Source organism: Myotis brandtii, unplaced genomic scaffold (assembly GCF_000412655.1).
Source record: "Myotis brandtii unplaced genomic scaffold, ASM41265v1 scaffold82, whole genome shotgun sequence".
In the NCBI taxonomy this organism is placed as follows: Eukaryota; Metazoa; Chordata; class Mammalia; order Chiroptera; family Vespertilionidae; genus Myotis; species Myotis brandtii.
Window position 1 is genome coordinate 7,379,078 of NW_005371324.1, and position 25,869 is coordinate 7,404,946.

Below are 25,869 nucleotides of genomic sequence, written 5' to 3' on the forward strand. Positions count from 1 at the left end.
TCGAGATGTTGGGGGTAGCCTGACGATATCTCACATGATCCCACCCCGTCCCACCCAGGACATGAATTATCCCTTTGTCCAACGTCTACACGCTGTGTACGCTACCCTCACACTAGTCACTTAGTTGCCATCTAGGTTAACAGATCAACTGTCCTGGCACCACAGTGCTTGTGTTCAGGTAACTCTTATTTTGCTTAATGGCCCCAAAGCACAGGACAAATGATGCTGGCAATTCAGATGTGCCAAAGAGAAGTTGTAAGTGCTTCCTTTAAGTGAAACGGTATTTATGTATAGGACAAAACATAGCTTATATAGGGTTTGGTACTGTCTGGTTTCAGGCATCCACTGGGGGTTTTGGAACGTATCCCCTTGGATAAGAGAGACTACTGTAATATAGTAAATCCACATAAAGCTTCCTGGTGTTTCAGAGAAAGTCCTAATTAGCCCAAACTTTTGATTGGTTGAAATCTTTATTTCTAAGGGTAGTAGCAAACCCCTGAAGAGCTGTGATTTCAAACCTCTCTGTCTGTTGTGTCTATTGCCTCTTGATATGGTAATCATAGATATGTTTGTATACTGAAACATCATCTAATAGAACTCTAATTTTGACAAACATGATTAGTAAGAGGATACTAAAATTACCCAAAAGGGACTAAAGCAAAAATAGCTATTATTGAGGGTTTCTATCTTCCACTCATTGGGTTTAATACTTTACATGAATTATGGCACCTTATTGTCACAACAAACCTGAGATGGTTACTATTTACCCCATTTAAAAGATGGGGAAACACACCTGAGACAGCTAAATAACTTGCCACGTTCATGCCAGAGAGTAAATGACTGGATAATAATCCACATCACGTCTTCTAACTGCACTTGGATCATGTTGCCTGATTTCGGAATCTAAAATCCCTTTCCAGAAAGATTTTGACCTCTTTGGAAAACTTCATGGTCAATTTTACTTCATTTGCTATGATGGTTAATCTAACATTTTAACTCAAGTTTTGGCATTCAACACTCCTTCAACTCCCCCTAAAAAAAGAGGAAATAACACACCTGTCACTTAGATCTTTTGAGAAAAATATTAACAGCAGGAGCTAATTAGCATACTCTGAAAGACAGGGCTGGGAGTCCAGAGAGACACTTTGGCAAAGATTCAATTTGAAATATGTTCCTGGCGCTTATTTATCCACCTTTATACCTTATTCAGTCAGCCAACCAGCGAATATCTGTCTGTGCCTGGGGTCAAGCAAGTACTTTCCTAAAATGAAAAGGTCCTGGTTAGCAGATTGGAGGAAGCTTTCTCTGCCATCGCCCCAGGGGAATTGGGTGAAAGGCTCTCCCTCAACCTCATTATCTCCTAGAAACACCTACTAGTGCCTTCTTCCTTCTTGAAACCATAAATGTCCTGGTCCTGCTTGGGTGATCCAATATGTTGGATCTCACAGATACAGGAGTGTAGTGTGTGTCCCAGAAAGCCAAATCCACAGAAGAAGATTGGCTCCGATGGGTAAAATTATAGAGTAGAAGTAACTGCTCCCTTATTCAGAGCTTCCTATGTGCTGGGCAAGTTTTGCTTCAATTAATTCCTATGACATTTCCAGGAAATCCTATACAATGGGGCCTTGACTTACGAGTGTCCCGACTAACTAGTTTTTTGAGATACCAACTGTCTCTCGGCCGATTTTTTGCATTGAGTTGACAGAGTAATTTGAGTTAACGAGCTCCTTAACAAGCTCAGTCTCAGAACGGATTAAACTCGTAAGTCAAGGCCCCACTGTATAATAAAGAGGTAAAATGCAAATGGTCGTTACACCGTGATGCCTAACAGCCATCAGCAGGAGGGCGGGGCAGTGAGCTATGAGCAGCAGAGAGCTACAGGAGGGTGGGGCAGTGAGCTACCTGCCGCGGAGAGCTACGAGTGGTGGTGGGCCAGGCGGCCAGCTGAGGCAAGTGTCAGTGAGCTACTCATGCATGGATTCGTGCGCAGGGCCACTAGTGTATCAATATCAACCCTTTTCGGTTGAGATAACTATGGCTTAGAGACCTAAGAAATGTAAAGCCCAGGCCCTTAGTTACTATTTTTCTCTCGGGATTTAAATAGTTTTTGTTTCTTGAAAAATTAAAAATCTGTGGCCTATATTAAGCTGCAATACTGTTATTCTGAATTCCCCGATTTCCACTTTAAAACACAGCAGTTTCGATCTTTTAACCCTTTGCGGTCCAATTTTATTTTTGGAATTCAAACAGTCTGGTCCAAATTAATTGACTGGATTGAATGTTGAACTTACTGACAATGCATATAATTGCAGCGGTTTGCGGTGTCGACCTCAGCTCCACGTTGGACCTGCTCCTAGCACCTGGTCTGTCGAGTCAGCCTTGGACATTGGACCGAAAAGGGTTAAGCAGTGGCTCTCAACCTTCTGGCCCTTTAAATACAGTTCCTCATGTTGTGACCCAACCATAAAATTATTTTCGTTGCTACTTCATAACTGTAATGTTGCTACTGTTAGGAATTGTAATGTAAATATCTGATATGCAGGATGGTCTTAGGTGACCCCTGTGAAAGGGTTGTTCGACCGCCAAAGGGGTCGCGACCCACAGGTTGAGAACCGCTGTTTTAAAGGATTATACTTGCATTCCTTTTGCTCTCCCCAAAGGAAGCTATTCTTTGTTCAAAAGTAAAAGTGTGCATCTAAACTTGGTAAAACTCATGTAGCTGAGACTCTCTCAAGTTCCCATGGAACCAGGTAATTCTTATCAAATCTCCTTGAAAAAGATAAAAGGACCACCATGGTTACAAAGTGCAGAGCAACAAAACCCAGGGTCCAGGTAACAGCGCTGCATTGAAATGCAGCATTTGTATATACCAACTCCCCACCTTAGCACACAGCATGGCAGGGGGTGGCAAGGGTTTGAATTCTGAATTCCTGTTAGAATAATATCTGCCAAGAACAAGCCCTGAATGTACTGCTTGTCCCTGTAGAGAAAAATGAGGAGCTTATCATGCAGGTTTTTGTAAAGATAATACCTACACCTGTTGTCAGGCTAAAGCTTTAGACACTCCCGGATGAAATGCCAGGTCTGAACCGTGTGGGTTAGGGAGCACGGCTGAGCTACAAATTGCTTGGAAGCAGGCTGATTTAAGGTTGCCATGGCAAAGGAAAGCAGACAATGAGAAGCTTTTACATTAATATTTTCTAAGTCCTGTTATGATAGGATTGTCCAGCTGAGGGGCACTTTTCTGTACTTCCACTGACATGCCCAGATAGAATAATAAACACTAATTATAGAGTATTATAATGATTTCTGGGCTTGCCTCAGAGGGTGTGTATCTGGCAAGGTAATTACTTCTCTGACAGATAGGTTTTTACATGAGAATTGAGGACGATGAGTCTAGTTTATTGCCTGCTGATGAGACCATGGGGGAGGAAGGTCATGTGGCTGCTTATTAAGACCTTTTTAGTCAACATGTTTTCAATCAGTTGTCAAGGTACCCACCCCCGGTTTTAAGAAGTACTTCGTGTGGAAATGACACAGTAATTCTCAGTGGTGGGAGTCTGCTACTCCAGGGAAGTGTCTAAGTGATGAGAGACTGTTCTCAGGTTGAAATTAAAAATATGACAACTAGTGCAAAAGAGAGGGCCAGATTGTTTTATTGCACTTACATTCCTTGAGAGATTATTCCCCCTTACCAATTTATACTCAAGTTCCTACACCAAGATTCTGGATAATAGAAGGTACTCTGACCCGGGGTATTTATTTTCAGTGGCATTTTTAAAATGTTTTATTTTAAACTAGAGGCGCATTGCACGAAGAGATTCATGCAATAGGCCTTCCCTTCCCCTGGCTGCCGGCACCAGTTTTCCTCTGGCACCCAGGACCCAGGCCTTCGCTCCGGTCACTCGCTCTAGCCTCAATGGAGAAGCCAAGCCTCTTCAGTCTTCAGTTGTCTTCAGCCTTCAGTCTTCGCTCCATGCCTGTGTATGCAAATTAACCGCCATCTTTGTTAGGTTAATTTGCATACTCATCTGATTGGCTGGTGGGTGTAGCGGAGTGACGCCAATTTGCATGTTTCTCTTTTATTAGTGTAGATTACAGTTGGTATATGATATTTTCAGTTTCAGGTGTACAACCCTGATTAGACATTCATATAACTTACAAAATGATCACCCTAATAAATCTAGTACCCATCTGACACCATACATAGTTATTATACTATCATTGACTATATTCCCGATGCTGTACTTTACATCCTCGCGACTATTCTGTAACTACCAATTTGTACTTCTTAATCCCTTCACCTTTTTCACCCAGAAAATTTATTATCAAAAGTAACAAGCACATGTGCCACATCCTCTTGAGGAATTCATCCCTTTCCCCACTTTGACTTTGCCCAGGAAAGAGGGGTGGGAATTCTCTCCCCTCATTGTTTACTTATAGATAAAGAATCTATAAAAGAGGACAAAAATAAAAGCAAGTTAGAGAATTCAGGGAGGGAGATAAAGTAAAAGAAACCTAAATAAATTTTTATCAAAATTTTGAAAATGTGTACGTGTACTGCCCTTCTTGAAATATTTCATCTTATTAAAGTGAGATGGTTTCAATGTCACCCCAATAAATTCAATTTAAAAATAAATGATTTGGTTTCAACACATCCTTCCTAGCCCCACTACAAGTATAAAGATTGAGAGGAAAAAACAGGTTTATCATTTTAAAACTATGGCAAATGACTTGTACTCCAAATACTGAGTAGAGATTCCTGAGTTTTGATGAAATATAAATGTCCCAATACAATTCCCCTTTCAGATTACTAAACAAGTTCAGATACTGTTCATAAAATAAGATTTTTCTCCAGTGGTCTGTGTGGTGTTTGATACCACAGATAACCTAGGATCCTTTGCCATGTCTTCTAGAAATGCTGAAAGGAAATTTACCCACACCAAATATAGCTATTAAAACACTTATTCCTGGCATGATGATAGAGGTCCCTATATGCTCTGTAGAACAGACTATATTTCCATTTTTCCCCTAACTATACTTTTCTCCTGTTCAATACAATATAGTAGCAAAATTAATTCATATGGTACAGATGCCTATTGAATCAAGACACAGGGGTGTTTACTGTTTTTCAAGCCACCACCCTCCCCCACCCAAAAAAAGGGCTCCATTTGCTTCTCTGCCTTTCATACACAGTTTGCTGTTGTCCCTTGCAGAATTTACAGCGCTAGAAAAAATACACAGTGGAATGATCAGAATTTAATTAGGTTTATTTGTTGTTGCAACAGCTTTCAAATTCTTTCCTCTTATGAAGGAGTGAATCCCTAGATTACTCAGACACATTAAAAAAAAAGAAAAAAGAAAGAAACTACAGAGGAATTTTTATTTGCACTTCTGAGTTAATCATGTAAAGCACCTGTGCTTTTCTAAAAGCTGCAAATCCTTCTTTGTCTTTATTATGATGATGAGCTAACAAGATGAATTCATCTCTAGAACTGTATAAAAACCAAAGTGTGATAAATGGCCCCCAGAATATAACCCCTCCTGGATCATACCTATTATTTAGAAATTCTCTGGGGAAACGAGAATCTTGCAGAAGCATTGTTTTGTGTCCTGGTTATTAAACCAGACGACTTCGCCTCCTCTGGAGAACTTAATATTGAGGGTAGGCTGAAAGCTGATCCCTTTAATCCGGAAGATTTTTCATAAATAAAGGAAATTGAGTTTTAGTCATTGAAGCAAATTCCCCGTATGGGTCATGTTTTTGTGTTTAAGTGCTGAACTATGCAATAACACAGCAACTGAAGGAAAGTTCCCAACTTTGAGAATATCCAGCAGATTTGAGTATTGTTATTTACCCTAATGAACTCTTAATAATTGCAATGAACATATACTTAATATAAATGCTTTTGTCTTTTTAAAATTTATTCTATACACAAAATATAAACCAAATTTTAGATGATTAGATTTGTACACCAAAAAGACCTTTAATTTTTTGATATTTTAATTACATCCCACATACAATATTATTAGTTTCAGGTATACAAAATAGTGGTTAGACATTTGCATACCTTATGGAAGTGATTGCCCCATAATTCCAGTACCCACCTGACACCATATATCATAATATTATTACAATATTATTGCCTATATTCCTATGCTATATTTTACATCCCCATGACTATTACTATAGCTGGCAATGTGTACATTTTAATCCTTTTCACCTTATTCACCCTTCTCCCACCCCAAAATAATCTTCATTCAACCTCTTCTATGTCCAGGATTCTCTAAAGCTTGGGTATCAAGATTTATCAAACAGTTTAGTATTAAATTAAGTAGAAATTTTTCATCTACAGGGACCTATAACTTAAGTAGCCTATATCTGAATTAAGTATAAAAAATGTTTAATATTCAGCTTAGTACTAGCATGTAAAGTTTATGAGTTCAAAGGAAAATTTTTTAAGTGGCTTTCCATTGCCTGACCATATGGACTCTAGACAAAAAGTTATGACCCTGAGGTGAATGACTATTTTGACAAACATGTTTGACACTATCCTGGGAGATCTGAAGCACTATATACTTAGAGCCAGGGTAATGATTTTAATTTATAGTTCCATCATTTCAAGTTTTGAATAGAACCATATCAGCAAACAAGAATAAAAGTTGATTCAATGTTGGTGGCAGATGTGAGAAAGCATCGTCAATTATTATATGATAGGCTTAATTGGCTTTCTCCTGAGTCACACAGACATTATGTTCATAATCTGCTTATATATGGGTGTTTAATGTCCAAATCTTTGAACTACTGTTGATTTTTTATTCTTTTCTGGTAACAGTTATTCCCACCAAGCATTTTGTAATAAATAGTTGATGCAATGAGAGTCAGGGTGAAGTATTGAGTTTCAGTGTGGAATAAGCTACTATCAAAAAAAATGACAAGAAAAAAAATTACAAGGACTAATCAATTATTGGAAATGAATTCTCAAGATTGTGTATTTTTGTTTGTACATTTTTTTTCTACCTAATGCAGATGTTCAGTCAAGGTTTATGTATATTCATTGATTTTTCAAGTCTGATTAGTTTTAAAAACAACTTGAATCTTCATGTTTATGCCCCCAAAACTGTCACCCACAATTAAAATTAAAGTCATGATACCAAATTACTATTGGCAGAGCCAGGATTTACAATTCAAATGGTATCAGGGCAAAATTGTAAGCTAGACTACACATGCAGATTATTATGGGTTTGAGAATATATTGGTGTATTAAGCCAAAGTTAACAATTAGAGGGGGGGATCCATCAACTATAGGTATAAATTTCATTACCTGTTTGTTGTTGTTGTTTTAAGTTCAAGAATAGGTATTGTGTATGAACTTTACTAAGTGAAGGGAATAAAGCCATGAATACGAGGTACACTGGTACCTTAGGTGAAAACATACACCGTGATACATAGCTCTCCAAAGACTGCTTCTTTGTCCTGCTTTTGTCAGTTAGCTGGAAAAGTGGTCTATCATTAAGTAAACAAGGTAGAAAAATCCTTCAGTCAAAAGGAAAACAAACTTTGTCATGGGAAACTCAGATTAGCGCACGATTAAGATAGTGCAGGTGATCATTATTGCCTGTGGTCTCTAATACTGTTCTCAATGTGTCAGCACTGCTACTTTACATGACAATGTCAAGTCCTGGGCCTTGAATTAACTCCTAAAGGTTGCCCAGTCCATCACCCTGCTATTAGATAAAATGGAAACCATTTCCCAAGGAAGGCACCACATTCCTCTGCAGAGAAGAAACTTGATTGTTGACAAACAAAAATATGTATTTACATATGTTACACGTATGTAATGTTGTTATAGATATTTGCTATATGTATAGTACATAACAAATATATTTAGAAATGATGAATTTCCAACCAAAAAAGTTCGCAAATTTAAGATTCCTTTGGAAATAGCCACACCTACCCCCAAATATTTCTTTGAAGTTTTTTCCCTTCCATTTTATTCTATTGTACTCTACTGTATGAGCTATCTGCCATGCCCATTGTGCTTTTATTAAAAATACTAGTGGCCTGATGCATGAAAATTCATGCAAAAGTAGGCCTTCCTTCCCCTGGCTGCTGGCACCGGCTTCCCTCCTCCAGCCACAGGCAGGCACTCAGGACCCAGGCTGCTTCCCTCCTCCGGCTGCCCCCAGGCACCTGGGACCTGGGCTGGCTTCCCTCTGGCCCCAGCTTGGTCAGGAAGGACATCCCGAATTATGTCCGGAAGACATTCAGTCTAATTAGCATATTACCCTTTTATTACTATAGATTAATAACTTTTCTGCATTCTTGAAATTTCCCTGGTATTTGGATATTTAAATATCTATTATGAGCATAATCTCTATAAACTACTCATGATTCACAAAAATTCTCAGTGCCTTTTCTTGAAGTTAGTAGTTTCCAGACATCGATGCCAAGAGTCTCACACAGCCCTGAGTCTATAGGTGCTTCTCCAAACTCCTCACAGTTGCCTCAGTTTCCCCATCACTCCCCACTGCTCTTTTCCTGCTACCCTGCACACAGCCAATGTTTCCATAGTTCTGCACTCTTCTCACACTTCTTGCTCTCCCCACACTAACCTCACATGTGTGAAAGACATTCTACTGGAAGACTAGCCTTATTGCAGCCTTTTATACAATCATTCTAAACAAATTTGACATAAGGATGTCTGCCCAGTCTCCTGCCTATAGGGGATAAAGGACATGAGTTTGAGATCAAAGACATACATGTTATTACAAGTCACAATCATGTCTAATAACTTAACCTATCTTTATCTTATTTTGATTTATGTCCATTTTTAGCACTTCTGCTATCTCTACTCTCCTACCCACTTTGTAATTATTTAAATACTAGAGGCCCAGTGCACGAAATTCCTGCACTGGGGGTAGGGGGATCCCCTCAGCCCAACCTGTGCCCTCTTGCAGTCCAGGACCCATCAGGGGATGTCCACCTGCCAGCTTAGGCCCGCTCCCCCTGGGGACCGGGCCTAAGCTGGCAGTCAGACATCCTTCTCACAGTCCAGGGCTCTCTCAGTCCAGGACCCCCCGCTCCTTACCTCCCACCACCACCGCTGTGCTGGCCAGCAGTGATCCCAGCTTCTGGCTGAGCAGCACTCCCTCTGTGGGAACTCCTGCATTGAGTGTCTGCCCCTTGGTGGTCAATGTACATCAGAGTGAATGGTCATTCTGCCATTCGGTTGATTTGCTATTAGGGTTTTATTATATAGGATTTTATCTAACTGGTATCCCTCATAAGAGGAACATTTTTGCACATGTTATATATTTTTGCTTGAAGAGACAGTAACTTTCAGGGACAGCAGAGGCCCAGAGAAGCAACTGGGAATCTAGTGGTAATTCATAAGTAAAGATCTTCCTCTTTTCTCTACCTTGGTTAAGTTTAATGGAGAGGGCACTAAACTGAGTTCTAGGTGCACTTAAACCATAATTTGAACCATAACCATGGGCAAGTCGCATAATTTGTCCAGGTATCAGTCTGATAAAAAAAATTAAACTATTTGATATCTAAGGCCTCTTTAAGAAGTCAGTGATTTTATTACTATTTTTTATTAAGCAAGGTTTAGAAGGCTGGCCTATCAAAGGAAGTCACTGTAAAAAATAATCCTAGTGAAATATTTCAAATATGAAGATATTTAAATGTCAGTTGTATGGACATTTTTGGAATATTTCTAAGCAGTCATAATCACGGCTTTCTTATTCTTTCTATGTGCATTTGATTAAAAATGATGCATAAAATTATATTTTATATGCATTCTATTGACAATGCTAATTAAGTTTAATTTATTTTAAAAGCTGTTTATAATGTCAATACATTAAGAAATGCCTAAATAATAGTTGCTAGGAGAGAGGCTAAAATGCCAATAGATGGTCTTGGAAATTTCTGTAATGTCTAATTATGTATAGATCCAGACTATTCATGTTTGGCATACAAGTAACAGCTGAAAGTTAGAATGGTTTGACCAATATATGCAATTAAATGGACACATTTTAACCCTTTTCTTAGGAAGTGGCTTTTTATTATGAGCATATTTAAGTGATATATTTAATCTAAAATCTTCGATAACTCATGAAGACCATTAAGTTCTCAAACACTTAATTTCATGGTTACATTAACACAAAAGAACCTCTACATTCTTTGCACACTTAATTTTTCTTCACTATTGTACAAATATTTAAGAGTGTGTGTGTGTGTGTGTGTGTGTGTGTGTGTGTGTGTGTGTGTGTGTGTGTGTGTAGCTGCAGGGGCTGTAGATGGAGCTGGGTCAGAAAATATCTGCAGTGACCATGTAATATTTTTCCAGTTCCTTGGTCACTGTCTTTCAACACCAGTACTGGTATGTCCTTTTTCTCTCCAATCTACGCACATACATACTTTTGAAAGAAACAAGACTGTTTCCAAACAAAAGAGAACAAAACCTGATGCTTTTCAGGGAAGGATTATATGCTTGAAACAGTATTAACTTTGTAGTTGGTGGAAACTTTTAAAAAGGGTTTTCATGTTCTATTCACAGGAAAACTCATGGAAGCAGCAGGTACTTTAAATCCCAATTTCTGGGGCTAAATCTATTATAGAAATTATTATACAAGGATATAATACATACATACATGATTTCCGCCCCCTTTTGCTAAGCCCGTTGATGTATCTAAGTGCTGTCGTTTAACAAACTCCAAAGGAACTCATCTTTGAGTGCCATTAAGGATGTGTACTTACAATGCTAGAAACTTGATTATTTATAATGTTCAGAAAAATATGCTTCATAAGTAGATTTATTCTCCTTCTCTGTGACTCTCCATGACTACTTCCAACAAAATATTATGTAATCATATTATTCTCATTCACATGTATAAAACCTGGTAATTAAAATGTGGAAATACCAGTTTTCTGACTCAAATCTTTCAGCAACACAAACATTAGCCATAGTTTTTGTATAAAGACACTATCACGTTGGTAAATTCTAATACAAGCTTCCTGTACTTTCCCCAGTCTTGTGTCCTTTAGTAGACTTAATAAACTCTCAATTAAAGAAGGTGGCCAATGAAAACTTAAACTACTTTAAGTTAACTAAAGATGTTATAAGATACTGCCATTAGCTAAGTGCTTGGTGTGAATCAGGTACTAAGTGTTTCACAGAGAATAGCACATCTCACCCTATGAGGCTGGTACTGTAATTATCATCATTTTGCAGATAAGGAAACTGAAACTTTAAGAGCTTAAATAATTGTCCATAATTATAGAGGTGGAGCTAGAATTCAAATCAAGTTTGTCTGGCTCCTGAATTACTATTCTATACGGCACCCTAGCAGCATATTTATATTCATGTTTTCTTTGCCATCTGATTATAAAATGCTGCCACCCATCTTAGTGGTTGAAGAGATTCAACTTTAGTTCTAGCACATGTAATAACACACAATTTTAAATGTAACTTCGGAATATTCCTGCTCAGTTTCCAAGTTCAAGTCAAATTCAAAGTCTTTGATGTGCTTCACTCCAGCCACTCAGTGCAAATTATGTCACTAGGAGCTAGGTAATAACCATTACTTTCAAGATCAGTCACATTCAGTAGGCCCAGTAGTTAAGCAGCTATTTTCAACCACCAGAGTGCATTAGAATTTCCTGGGATACTTGTTAAAAGTGCAGGTGCCCAGACCCACCCCAGTAGTCCTGATTCTGTATCTTAACTGGTTATCCCCATGTTAACAATGCCTGGTTATTCTGTTGCAAAGTCTTGAGGCATGACCCTTTGAGAAACACTAGCTTAGAGATACACAAGATTTTTTAAAAGTCCCCTGGGAATGAATAAAAACTAACTTAGTGAAGAATGACACAGTCCATAGGTCATCAACTCCAAAGCATGTGTTTGGGAGATGGCCAAGAGCTAAAGTGGCCCATTTGCATTATTTCCTGAATGTAGAAAAGATGCTGCCAAGAGCAAAGAAAAGAGGACATTATCTTTTGTAATCATTGAAATAGAATCTTTAGTGATCCCCCAACAGTTATGAGTCTGACAGTAAAAATTATACATAATTACACCACTTAGGAAAATAAGAGAAAGAAACAGATGGATTTATTTTTATTCAGAATGGCTGATTTATTGTGATCAGAAACCAAGGAATTTTAAAATACCAAGGAGTCCGAACCTGCATGTGAGGTTTGGGAAACAATGGGCAGAACGCTAGATGTCACAACTAAAGATGCAGCTATCAGTACAGCCAGTTGTGAAAGCTACACAGTAAATATCAATCCATTGTTGAAAACTTTCCAATTTGCATACATTTTAAACTCTCTCAAAATGTGCCACATCCACACCACATGAACAGCACACACCACCACAGAAAAATAATCCTCTTCGAAAGCGGATACCAATCGATGCTTGAGATGTGACAACCTGCCGTTAATCATCATTTTTCCAAAGGGGCGGGTTAGATATTGTTCTGTGACAATTATCTCCATAGCCACCACATTTTCAACCTTTTAAAATATATGTTTAAAATACCCTAAATAGTCAAGTTTCTATGGGGATACTTTGGACTATTTGAAAACAGTCACAAACCATTTCCTAAACATTTTTTTTTCATTTTCTAGCATACCTACAAAAACATTACCTTTTTGCATTGTGAAAAACAATTTACTATAAATTAGGAAATCTATGTACAACCTCCAACTCTACAAATATTATATAAGAATATAGCAAATATACAGATTGTTGATACATAAGTGAGAATAAACACTGGTTTACAGCAAATAAGAACAGGAAGATGGAGGATAATTCTTCACTCCCCACTTGACCCCACCTGTGACGTACAATTTACTTGCAGTATAAGGGACAGAGAGTACAGAAAGAATATCAAGAGAGGTGAACCAATTTAAGCTGATGAAAAATTTTTAAAGAAGTATATATGTCTGATATACATAAAGTAAAGAGGTGATCTGGGCAGTTTAATCAAGATTCATCTGGTCCAGTTAATAAAGAAATCTGAGTAAATCTAGTCTAACCATGTCTGGATAGGCAATCCTGAAAACATATTTTTAGCACTAACCGGTTTGGCTCAGTGGATAGAGCATCGGCCTGCAGACTGAAGGGTCCCAGGTTCGATTCCGGTCAAGGGCATGTACCTTGGTTGTGGGCATATCCCCAGTAGGGAGTGTGCAGGAGGCAACTGAATTGATGTTTCTAACTCTCTATCCCTCTCCCTTCCTCTCTGTAAAAATCAATAAAATATATTTTTTTAAAAATAAAAATTAAAAAAACATATTTTTAGACTTCTCAGTCAGCTTCCCTCCAACTTCTGCGCCCCCCCAACCCCATCCCTCTCCTCTTTCCTCTGACCTTTGGGGTGGAACAGACTGAGCAACTTCACCATTATTTACCATCTGCCAAACGCTAACCCCTCTGCTGTTCCATCTGGGAGTGCAAGGACCCGAAACAGCTGCCATTTCAATGTATACCTTGCTTCTGACTAACCTGAAAGTTATAGCAGGGACTGCACTGAAGAGGTGATACATTATTTGGCTACAAACTGCTCTAATGCTTTAGCATCTGGTCACTTGTATTATTTAAAATCAGACATATACATAACCTGTTCATGTAGCCCGGATAGCTGGGTGATAAGCACCTGATAAATGCTAGGGGAATGAATACTAGGGGAATATAGTTAGGTATTAACTTATTGCAATGGACCAGCACATATGAATATGATTTGGGATATCACAGAAGCAGTTGTCAAAATGGAAATAGTGTTGCTTTTACTGGAAAGGAAAAATTGAAAACAGTGGAAATGCAGCTAGAAAAAATTACAGAGAGAAACTCAAACAGTGTGTCAGGTTTAGCCTGTGTAGGCAATTGGTACACACTAATAAAGATAGATTCTTATGACAGTATGTAAAACAGAGGCTGCAGGATGATTCAGTATCAAATAGGAACCCATTTAAACTCGAAATGATCAATACCAATCAGAAGCTGATGACACACAATCCACTCTTTATTCTCATGTCTCATCTGAGAGGTTGACATTTCAGAATTCATACATTTTTAAAGGTACTTGACTATTGGAATAGAAATTGGTCTATTTGGCTTATTTTATGTTAAACACACACACACACAACTTGTTTCAGCCCACATGGATAAAATACCTAACTAGAATTCATCAAAAACAGATTTACACTTGCCCTGGCCAGTTTGGCTCAGTGGATAGAGCATTGGCCTGCAGACTGAAGGGTCCCAGGTTCGATTCCGGTCAAGGGCACATGCCCAGGTTTCGGGCTCTATGCCCAGCAGGGGGTGTGCAGGAGGCAGCCAATCAGTGATTCTCTCTCATCATTGATATTTCTCTCTCCCCCTCTTCCTTCCTCTCTGAAATCAATAAAAATACATTTAAAAAAAAACAGATTTACACGGCATCATTTCAAAAAAAAAAATCAGATGACATGTCCTCCCTCTTACATTCAAATGCTAAAACATCTGGACCATAAATTTATTCTTACCAATGACATACTATATACACAAAATTGTTTTGCTATTGAGTATATTTAGGCACTAAGTGGATTAGCCTGTGTACATAAAATTACCTTCATAACCATAAATAGAATTAAAGGTTAAACAGATGCATATGAGAATCCTAATATTTAAAAACTATTTTTACACACCACACACATGCAACTTTTTTATATCATTTTTAAATGCCAAGATGATTTTAAAGGACCTGACATATAATAGGCATTAAACACATTTGCCAAATAAACAAGGGGAAAGGAAGGAAAAGGAGGTAGAGAGGAAGACCGATTGGTTATAGAAGAGACATTAGCCCATCAAGTCTGCATTAAAAAATTTCTGAGAAATTTAGTTGTAGGTTAACAAAATAGAGAACTCAACATTTATTACAGACTTTAGTAGTAATCTCTGATTCATAAAGTAAAGATATTTCTTCTCCTGGTCTATGTGTAATATAGTATATTTGATTAAAAGAATGTAATGAAAGGAGGAAAAGAGTGCAGGGAGAATATGAAGGGGGAGAAAAAACAATTTAAGTTGATGCATTATATCAAAAATAAAATAACTTATAGTAAATTTAAAATGTCATCATTCCACACTCAGTAAAGAAAACAAGTATTCAAAATTTCCTAAATTAATACTCAGTAAATTTAGGGAGGCTTATTCTTATAGTTCGCAAGACAGCCACATTAATTATTTGTTATATTATGGCTACGGAACACTCAATACTTCCTATGCTAAATTAGGAATATTAATTTTTAACCAATTAATGCTCAGATATGAAGTTATCGATAACCATTTCTAAACCAAATGTGTTATTACTTTAGAAACTGAGATATTTATTGTGTTGATTGTCTTATAGGTCCAGAGTATGCTAACAGATTTCTAGTTACCTATAAGGGATGTCTATAATGATGGCTTATTACCATCTTTGATCACCTCACTATAGAAGATTGATGTGGTTTCTGCCCAAAATTAGCACTTTTTATTTCATTTGAATACTTGTGAGAATATATTTGATCATTTTGTAGTACCTCAAAGTCAATATTAATATTTGAAATGTTTTTAAATTAAACCTTTATTGTTGAAAGTATTACATATGTCCCTCTTCCTCCTCCATTGACCCCTCTAGCCCGCCCAATATTGAAATATTAAATTGAATATTAGTCTGGTCTTTCTCAACCTTCTCAATATGTCAGCGACACTTTATGAGATTTTAAAAATACAGATGCCCAGGCTCTAACCCAAGAGAGGCTGTTGGTTAAAGGTCACAGGGAGCAATTAATTTTTAAAATTTCCTCAGGTGATACAAATCTAGTATGAAACTAGATTAAATGAAGTCATCATTCTTTTTCTGATTGAAAAGGAAAGAATAGAGCTCAAAGAATAGAAGTTTTATAAATGACATCCCCTGGCTAAGGTACATACAGTAATCACAGGTTAAATGGAAGTAACTTTGGCGCAAATACTTTGTGTGGCCCTGGCTGAGGAAATTTTTCAGGCAGTCTGTCAACAAATATCTGAGCATTATTTACTGCCAGGCACCATCACATGGAGCCTGGGAATCGAGAGGTTAACAGACTCTTAAGGAACTGATATTATGGGAGGAAGAGAGATCATAAGAATTTTTTTTAAAGAGGAAAATGTTTGCAATTGCCTTGGTACTGGCAAGCACTGTGAAGGCGACAAAGAGAATAAACGATGCAGAGGATGAATGCATTAGCTCTGCTGAACAAAGACCTTTGAGAACCTGGAGTAAAGTGTTTCAACAAGAAGAGTGAGTGCCCAGGTCCTGAGATGGGAAGAGACTTTTGTCTGAGGAGCATCCAGAAGGCCAAAGGCTGACATGGCGAGATCGTGGTGCGCCACCGGCAGAGGGTAGGGAATTCGGTCTGAGAGGCAGGAGGAGTCAGCTCTGGCAGGGGCTGGAGGAAGGCGCTGTTTATATTCCAGTTGCTCTGGGGAGCTAGTCAAATGCTTTTAAATGATAAAGAGGAGATGCCCTGGTTGCTGTGTAGAAGGCAGCCTGGGGAGGGGGTCAAAAACAGCAGTGGGATTCCCACTGCAGGAAGCTGACAGTGGCTTGGTGCTGGCAAGATTCTAACTGACCCTCTGCATGGCACAAATACACGGTTTTCTCCATCATTATTTTAGATCAAAAACTCCATACTTAATGATGAGGTGGGGTGGGTGATTGTTTCGTTTTGTAAGTGTATCTGACGTTCCAATCCCAACAGCTTCCCATCTAGGAAAAGCTTACACCGTGTTTCCTGCAAGCGCCTGTGAAGTCTATATTACTATGTAACAGTGAAATCTCTGAAATTTTTGAGTCCTAGAAATTTTGGTGAATTTTTAGTCTTGTAACTGAATGAGGTTAGGTTGTGAACGCTACAAACATTCGACTCTGAATTGCTGTTCAGAGCTGAAAGTCGGCCTTCTAATTGAATTAATTTCTAAATACAAAATATTTCTCCTGGTACTACCAATTATATTCCATGTGCCGCTTATTCAGAAAGCCATCAGTGTGCAAGGTTGGTCTGGCCCACAGAACTGAGAGAACGTTGGGTAGGAGGGGCCTTGTTACCACATAGGTTGAGCTCCTCTAGGCTGCGCTTCTCTGAACTACCAGGGGAAATCAGTTCAAAGGCTTTTGAAGGAATTTTACCCTTTAGGTAGAGAGAATACTAAGGACTGCGCTCTGAGTTCATGGCCATTGCCAGCTGGTATTTAATAATTGATTTGGCTTTTAAGCAAGTACTGTCAAAAAATCTTTGGAATTACTGTGTTCAATTCTTAATTTATCCTGGCTGCGTACTGTCAGCAACTTAATTTTCCTGATGAACAGGGACCAGGTGTTTCACATGGCACATGTGTCTTAACACCTATTATGTTGAGAAATATGTAACAGGAAGTCAGTATATATCTGTTGAACAAAGTAAACAGTTGCTAGAATATGGTCGCTCTACTCCAGAAGCCAAGAATAAAATAGAGGCCTGGCCGGTGTATCTCAGTGGCTGACCATCGACCTATGAACCAGGAGGTCACAGTTCAAGTCCCAGTCAGGGCACATGCCCAGGTTGCGGGACATACAGGAGGCAGATGATCAATGATTCTCTCTCATCATTGATGTTTCTCCCTCTCCCTTCCTCTCTGAAATCAATCACTTTTTAAAAAGAAAAAAAAGAATAAAGTAGAGTAGGCTTTAAAATATAATTGGATTAAGGTTAATTTATATAAATTAAACTATACAATATTTTGTCAACAACAGACACATATCAAAACATTTGCAAAACAGGATTTATTGATGAGGAAAGTTTTCTGGGATAATTCGTCTAAATTACTATTCCAAAAAGAGGTTTAAGTATATGAAATATGCATATTTTATAAACAATGAAGTTTTAATGGAAGGGAGAACTTGGTATTAGGAGGCCAAAAAAAAAATTTTCTGTTTAACAGTGATTCATTCTTTCAACAGTATTTCTGTCACAGCCCTTCTCAGGTAACCCTTCTCCAGACCCCCACTGCAGGCCACTGACTGCTCCACATGACCATACAAGTAGCCAGCACAGTCAATCAAATCATGTCATTTCAGAGCCTTCTCTTTATTCCTGCCTACCTGTCAGAGTCAGCAGCATTACTACAGAGTCTTGTATTGCTGTGCCTCGTCTCCTTTGAAATTCTGTTATCTTAGAATACTATTATTTCAAAGACAGGGGATTAGAATAGGGCATGAATGGGAGGGAATATTGATCATTTTCTTGGTCTTTTTAAGCTTTTTTTCCCTTTCTATCAAATTTATTGGGGTGACACTGGTTAAAATTATACAGGTTTCAGGCGTACAATTCTACAACACATCTGTACACTATCTTGTATGTTCCCCACCCCAAGTCAAGTCTCTATCCATTGCCATTTATCCCCCCTTTGCCCTTCTCCACCTCCCTCCACTCCCCAGTCTAAGTTTTAGAAGGGTTTTTTAAAAAAATTTTTCTGATATATTTTTATATTGATTTCAGAGAGAGGAGTGGAGAGGGAGCGAGATAGAAACATCAGTGATGAGAGAGAATCAGCAATAGGCTGCCTCCAGCATGCCCCTTACAAGGGATCAAGCCCAAAACCCAGGAATCAAACTTCGGCCTCCTGGTTCATGGGTCTACACTCAACCACTGAGTCACATGGGCCAGGCTAGGTTTTTTTTTTTCTTATGTAATTATATTTAAATGCAGATGGTTATATGACATTGTAACAAGTCATCTATGGCAATGTCAATGGGGTTTTTATTTGCCTTTTAAAATTTCAATCATTGTCTTCAGCAGATAATTTTAAAGAAAATATTATGATAAAAAAAACCAAGGCAAATATTCAGATCATGTTATTTAGAAGTTATATTTCATTTTCTCTAGAAGTCAATTAACGTGTTAACTATATTGCCAAAAAGGAAAAATAAAACCTTCATTGGCTTTGTTTATACCAGGAAGAGTCCACATTATTCCATTTATCTCATCTTCCACACGGTATCCCAAGAGAAAGCAGATTAAGTCTTACCAAGTACATTTGATGATTACTGATGGATTTGTTTTTAAAGGCACCTTTCCATAGACCAGTGATGGCGAACCTTTTGAGCTCGGCGTGTCAGCATTTTGAAAAACCCTAACTTAACTCTGGTGCCGTGTCACATATAGAAATTTTTTGATATTTGCAACCATAGTAAAACAAAGATTTATATTTTTGATATTTATTTTGTATATTTAAATGCCATTTAACAAAGAAAAATCAACCAAAAAAATGAGTTCGCATGTCACCTCTGACACGTGTCATAGGTTCTCCATCACTGCCATAGACAAATGAGGAAAGAGATTAAAATTCTCACATAGTAGATATGGCAGAGTCAAAACGTGGTTCTCAAACCTTGGGGTGTTTCAAAATGCAGCTGCTGCAGAGGTCTGGGCGCCCCGAGGATCTGCATCCCCTGTAAGTGCCCTAGGAAGCTGGTGTCGATGGCACTGAGAACCCCTGGAATGAAGCTTAGCCACTCCCTGCTTTTCTTGAGGAATAAAAATTTTTTAATTTGTTATATCCACAAGAACAATGTCTTAAGAAAAGCTTTCATCAACCTTTAGCCACATTCATGTGCAGCTCTTGAATGAGAGAATCCAAATGGACTTGAATGAAAACAAAGACTTTATCTGAGCATCTTTCTCTCTAAAGCCAAGATGACTAGAACATACCTAGTCCCACCTCTTCTTCTATTCTTAGATCTCCACTTTTCCTCCAAGTACACTAGCCACACTCTCACTCCTCCTGCCTAACTTATCCTTTGTTCATTCACAGACATCATGTGACATCATAGAAAGAAGTGGGTCCCTGTGCCTGAGTTGAGCCCCAATTACTGCACCGAAACAAAGATAATATCTACTTCTCCCCGCTATTGTTAATGATTTGACTAAATGATATGTATGTAGAATCAAGCCTAATGCCCAGCACACAGGGGAGGGGGCCTTCTCTCTCACTACCTGCAAAACGAGTTTCCATCTTTCTAGAACTTCCCGCCTCTACATGTCATTACATTAATCTCCCCGTCACCGCACTTAGTGACACTCTCCCCGAATATTCCAGAGTGTACCAGGCAGAAAGTGAGAGAGTGAAGATGCTAGGCAGGGTTTGCAGGTTTTCAGAAGGCAGACAAACATAAACCGGATGGTGATGGTTCAATAGCTCCCATTTCTGGTCCTTGCAAGAAAGAACCAACCTGCAGAGGTCAGAGCTATAGGACTTTGCAGCCATCTTAATCACCTCTGGCTACACAGCTTCCCCTACAGGTAATGGCGCCACCTGACAGAACAGATGGGACCACAGGTATATTGCTGAAAGGCAGGCATTGCTTTGGTCACCTATTTCTAACTCACTGTTGCCTGTCCTAATGCTGTGTATCCATAGGCCACGCTGGTGGATTTGGTTTTTAGGAAGCCCATGCATGACTCTAAAGGACTCACACCTCTAATCCAAAAGTGGGACAAATCTTTCTTAGATTTCCATTCACCCCGTTGGATAATACCACAATAATCTATGGATTCAAGTAATCATCCCAGCCAGTTTGAGAAGCACTACCGTGGCAGTTAGAGACATGTCACCTAGGTGCCAGCTCTAATAAACAACGTGGCCTTGAATAAACCTGCAGTTTCTCATGTCTATTACCCTCATCAGTAAGGTGGGCATAATGCCGCACAACTCATGTTATTATGATATACATTAAGTGCTTCGAAAGTCAAGCAAGGGCAAATGTAAGGCTGGTGGGAAAATGTGATGCTGGTGGTTAAGTTGAACAAAGTGTATTAACTAGAATCCAGTCAATTCTCAGCTTTCATCTATACCATATATCAAGAATGTGCTATTATATTCCCATCATACTTTCACTTAGCATTCATGAAGCATCACATAAGCCCCCCTGATGATATAGCCTGGGACAAAAATCCAGGTTTGCCACTTCTTCCACTTTGAAATAAGTGTCTTTTCTGAGTACTTTTGTTGGCTAGCTTATTTCTGTTCAAAGAATTTTACTTTTCAATGTATTTCATGTGTCAATAGGAGATTACCACATGGAAGATAGATATTAAAAATAATTAAATGTAAAACATTTTAGGAAGAATGAGAGTAAAAAGGTGGACTTCCCTGGGGCTTGTCATAGTGCCGGTACATACTCACCGCCCTCTCTGCAGAATGGGTATGTTCGCACTTTCAGAGCTGTGGGCCCTTCACAGAGCCTTCTGTCATGGGGGTTGACCCTCCAATGGAGTCAGCCCACACTCCAGCCCTCGCAGGCTCACATAATAAGAATTCCCTCTCCCCTCTTGCCACTCCCCCAACAAAAAGCTTCCATAATGCTACACACAAACCCCTGGGAATAGCTCCTCTCTTGCCTGGAAGTGTAGACGCCTTTCTAGAACTGTCATATCACACTTGACCAGTAGGTGCTGCCATCCAAACATGGGTGATTTTCCTTCCAGTCTGGCAAGTTCAAGGTTTCCAGCTTTGGGAGCTAAAACCTGGGTTTCAAGTCTGGTAACGTCTTTTTCACAGTGGTCATCTAGGACTGATCACTTCTGAAGGCTGTAGTTTCTGTTCAAACCGACTTAACACAAGGCAGCCTGAGAAACAGCACTCTTGGATGGGCAGCTGAAGCAGATTTTCACAGGTGTTTCCTCTGTACTGCAAATCTAATAGCCCCCTACGTTTAATCACATCCATGCTAGAGGCAGAAAAAACACTACAACAAAAGATGAAACGAGAGCAAACGCAGTAAAGCTTATGGCTCCCCAAGAGCCGTTTTGATGTAGAGATCGCCATGAATGCTCATTAAATCCTCAGTGTGTGAGGCAGGACTTTGGGGAAAGTTAAAATGAAGATAATAAGACACCATATCTACCACACTGACATGTTTGTACAGCATTCAAAATACACCAAGGAAATTCCATGTGACTCCCCAGCATATTAAAGGCCTGAAACAGCTCTTCTAGATAAATCCAGATAACCAAGTACATACTTGGAAGACACAATTAGTTTTATTATAACATTGACCACAAACAACAACATTTAAAAAGCAACTCAAAGAATAGTCCCCATGATAGAGAGCCAGTTATATCCTCTTCATGAGCAAAGTGGAGCTCCCATACACCATGAATATTCAATACATCAGAATTATAAAAGGCATTAAACGACAGGTATGTGAGAGGAAAGCCAATAAGGTTTATATTCCCAGTGCTTTATTTATTGGAAAATATTCATAAGGTTCATCCTCAGCTGGAAACTAAATGGAAATGGGACCTTGTATTGTTAGGGTTCTCCAGAGAAACACCAATATAATGTATATGTGTGTGTGTATAGAGAGAGAGGGAGATTTTAAGCCATTAACTCACGAATTTGTAGAGATTGGCAAGTCCAAAAGAGGTTGGCACGGCAGGGCAGGGAGGGAGCTGGAGCTGGAGCTGGAGACCCAGGGAAGAGTGGATATTGCTGATTGAAAGCAAAGGCAGTCTGCTGGCAACATTCTGTCTTCCTTGGAGGAGGTCAGTCTTTTTATATGAAAGCCTTCAATTGACTGAGGCCCACCTCATTTTACCTTAATTACCTATTTAAGGATGTAACTCCAAATACAGTCACATTCCTGTGTGCTGGGGCTTAGGACTTCAACATATGAACTGGGGGGGAGGGGAGAGAAGTTCAGCCCATTAAAGGCCTGAATGGGAATTATGATGATCTAGAAATTTAAAAAGAGAGAGAGAGATGGGGAGAAGTTGGAAAAAAACAACAACACAAAAAACACATGTGTTTCTTGGTGTAGTGAGTCTCAAGGTGTGATCCTAGGCCCAGCAGCATCAACAACACCTGGGCAGTTGATAGAGATGCAAATTCTCAGACCCCACCCATGGTCTACTGCACTTGAGAGTGGGGCTCAGCACTGTTTTCCATTGAAATCCAGGTGATTTCAATGCGGGCTGAGGTTTGAGAACAACTCCCTTAGAAGTTGGCTGATTATAAGAACAATGCCACCTGAGAAATTTTCCAACAAAAATAGATCTAAATATTTCTTAATCTCCGGGTTTTCTTTAAACACTTCAGCTGAATCCTATTTTACAAATTGGCCTTGGAATCCATGTTACTCTGATAAATTGTAACTGAAGCCAGAGCTCCAAGGATAAGCATGATAACAAAGGAACTTGGCCTCTGAGTACAGATTTCCGACAGGGTAAAAGCAAAACTGTGGGTGCCCAACAAAACTAATTTATCAAATAACAGAGCAGTTTGCTTGCTGTATCTGGTTGGAGGCCACAATTGTCTTATGCAATTCCCATGAATGGCAAACTGAATTATCATGGTTGAACTTTGTAAAATGCACTCTATTCTCCTTCTTAAAAATGAAAAACTAGAAATAGAACTGCTAAGTTGGTCACTTTTGAGCAGGAATCAAATTTATACTATGCTACACTGGCCCCAAAACACCTTCTAAACCCTCACAACATTGGCTAATACACTGGCCAATGAAGCCGTGGCCATGCCTCTCACCGAGTCCTTTGAGAATCTACCCCGAGCAAAATGATTTAACTCCCCTGTGAGTTATTTCCAAGCCTCCGTGGATGGTCAGATCTACAAATAAGGATACACACAACCAATTTATCTGAAGAAGTCAGCTTTGTCTGAGGCATATATGCTACGTGGAGGTCAGGTGCCTGCCACCAAAGGTAGAGCTTATGTCCAGGAAGCTTTCTGGCCTTGTCTAGCACAGTTCTCAGAGCAAACATAAGATGCTGCATCACATTGCATCATAGCAATAGATCCAGCACTCATAATTACTTATGTAATTTGTGGGGCAAGAATTTCCCAGGCCTTCAGGAAAAAGATTATTTGTGAAGCCTAACTTTTTTATATTGGCTATCAAGAAAAAGGTGTTGAGTGGTCCTTTTAATTGGACTTGGATCTAGATGTAGCCTCTTTGTGACATTCTGTCACAGAATGCAACTGTGAACTTAATAGATTTGGGCAGGAACAATGTGAGTAAGCCTCGGGGCTACTTACAAGCCATAGTATTGAACGGTGTCCAGGTGGGACAGAGAGCATTTCACACTGAGCAATTACACCAGCAGTTCATTGATGGAGAAGTTGCTACTTACCTGGTGCCACAAGAATAAGGACAGTCCCTCGGCTGGAAGCTCATATTCTAGACAAATAGTCGGGTAATCTGGATTCTTTTTTCACTCCTTCATGACTCACTCTTCTCTGGGTTTATCTCTGGAACTCCCCCTGGGGTGACTTATTACCTGTGACTAATCATACTGTGTGGGCCTCTTCCATTAATAATAAGTGAAATCAACTTAAATTTAGCATCAGGAACTATCTTGAAAGAAAAATAGGTTTATCAGAGTAGCCTAAAAAAATAATTCATAGACACAGACAACAGTATGGTGATTACAAGAGGGAAGCGGGGTTGGGGAAGTTGGAGAGGATAAAGGGGGGATAAATGGTGAAGGATGGAGACTTGACTTGGGGTGGTGAACACACAATACAATATACAGATGATGTATTATAGAATTGTACATAAAACCTACATAATTTTATTAACCAATGTCACCCCAGTTAATTCAATGAAAAATGAAATAATATTTTTTTAAAAAAGAGTAGCCTCTTAATGTTTTGAGAAGGAAAAGAGGCCGCGCCACAAATATGGTAAGGGACTTGCTGATGAGCGAGATAGGATCCTGTCACCTGTCATGACTCTAGCACGAGGTAGTGGCACCACCACCTCTCTGTTCCACTTCCCCTCCCTCAGCCCAGTTACCTAGCTGCTCCTTAGAGGTGCTTGCCAACCAGGAGAGAAAGAAAAGCTTGACTCCTGGAATAGTTATCCCTATTTGGGATTGCCACACTCTGAGAGATGCAAATGCTAAGCTCAGAGAAGACCCAGAGTCCTCTTTGTGGACACTGCCATCCCAATTTTTGGCCTCACTTGGAGGTGGGATGCACCGACAGCACAGTCTGTGATTCAGAGGCACATCAAAGCTCCTCTGATGGCCCCTCCTTAAATCAGAAGAGGTTCAGATTGTCTACATTCTCTTCTTGCACATGGCCCATGCTGAGGTTTTCGTTTCATTGCAGAAGTTTGTCCTTCATCCTCTGATCTCGGAGGTACATTGTTACCTTCTTTTCCTTCATCTTTGACCATATCTCCACCCATAGCACCCTCTTCTTCCCAGCTCCCTCCTCCTACAAACAACAGTGTCTCCTGACACTGACCACTGCCAAACGATGTTGCTTCCAGAACAGGTTGAATGGGATATCTCAAACACATGGGGGATGTTCCTGATTTACCTGGAATCAGTTTGGCCTGGGTATTTATACTTGAATTTAAAGCAAATGTAAGTAAAGGCAGTTTTGGGTGAGCCACTCTGAACAGGAGATGGCAGTAGCAACCAAGGAATTTGGGCACCCTTTTCCAGTTCCAACAAAGGACATTCCTATCTGTTGTTTGTCAATTATGGGCATAATTTTGCCTCACCAAAGCCAAAATGGCTAAATAATGTGTCCAAGGTCCCTGTGTGGAGGTCCACAACTATTGAACAACTAAAAATTGCTCCAATTGAACACTGAACAACCAAATGAGCACGTGGAGAGCAGTTACTTAGTCTCACTACAGAGGAAAGGAAGGGCCCTCCAGAAAGTGCAGACACCCCACTTAGACTGGCATTGGAGGGGATTTTGGAAAACACAGGATTTGAGATCTTAAGTCACACACTTAGACTTTGAGGGAGTTATTTAACAGAGGTGACTCCGCCTATGC

General features: G+C 39.3%; 1 protein-coding gene across 5 annotated transcripts in view; it reads left to right on the forward strand.

Annotated features, from left to right (window-relative positions):
- SYT1 (synaptotagmin I) overlaps nt 1-25,869 on the forward strand; it is a 547,809-nt gene that overhangs the window by 480,637 nt on the left and 41,303 nt on the right. The gene's annotated exons all lie outside the window — the stretch shown is intronic.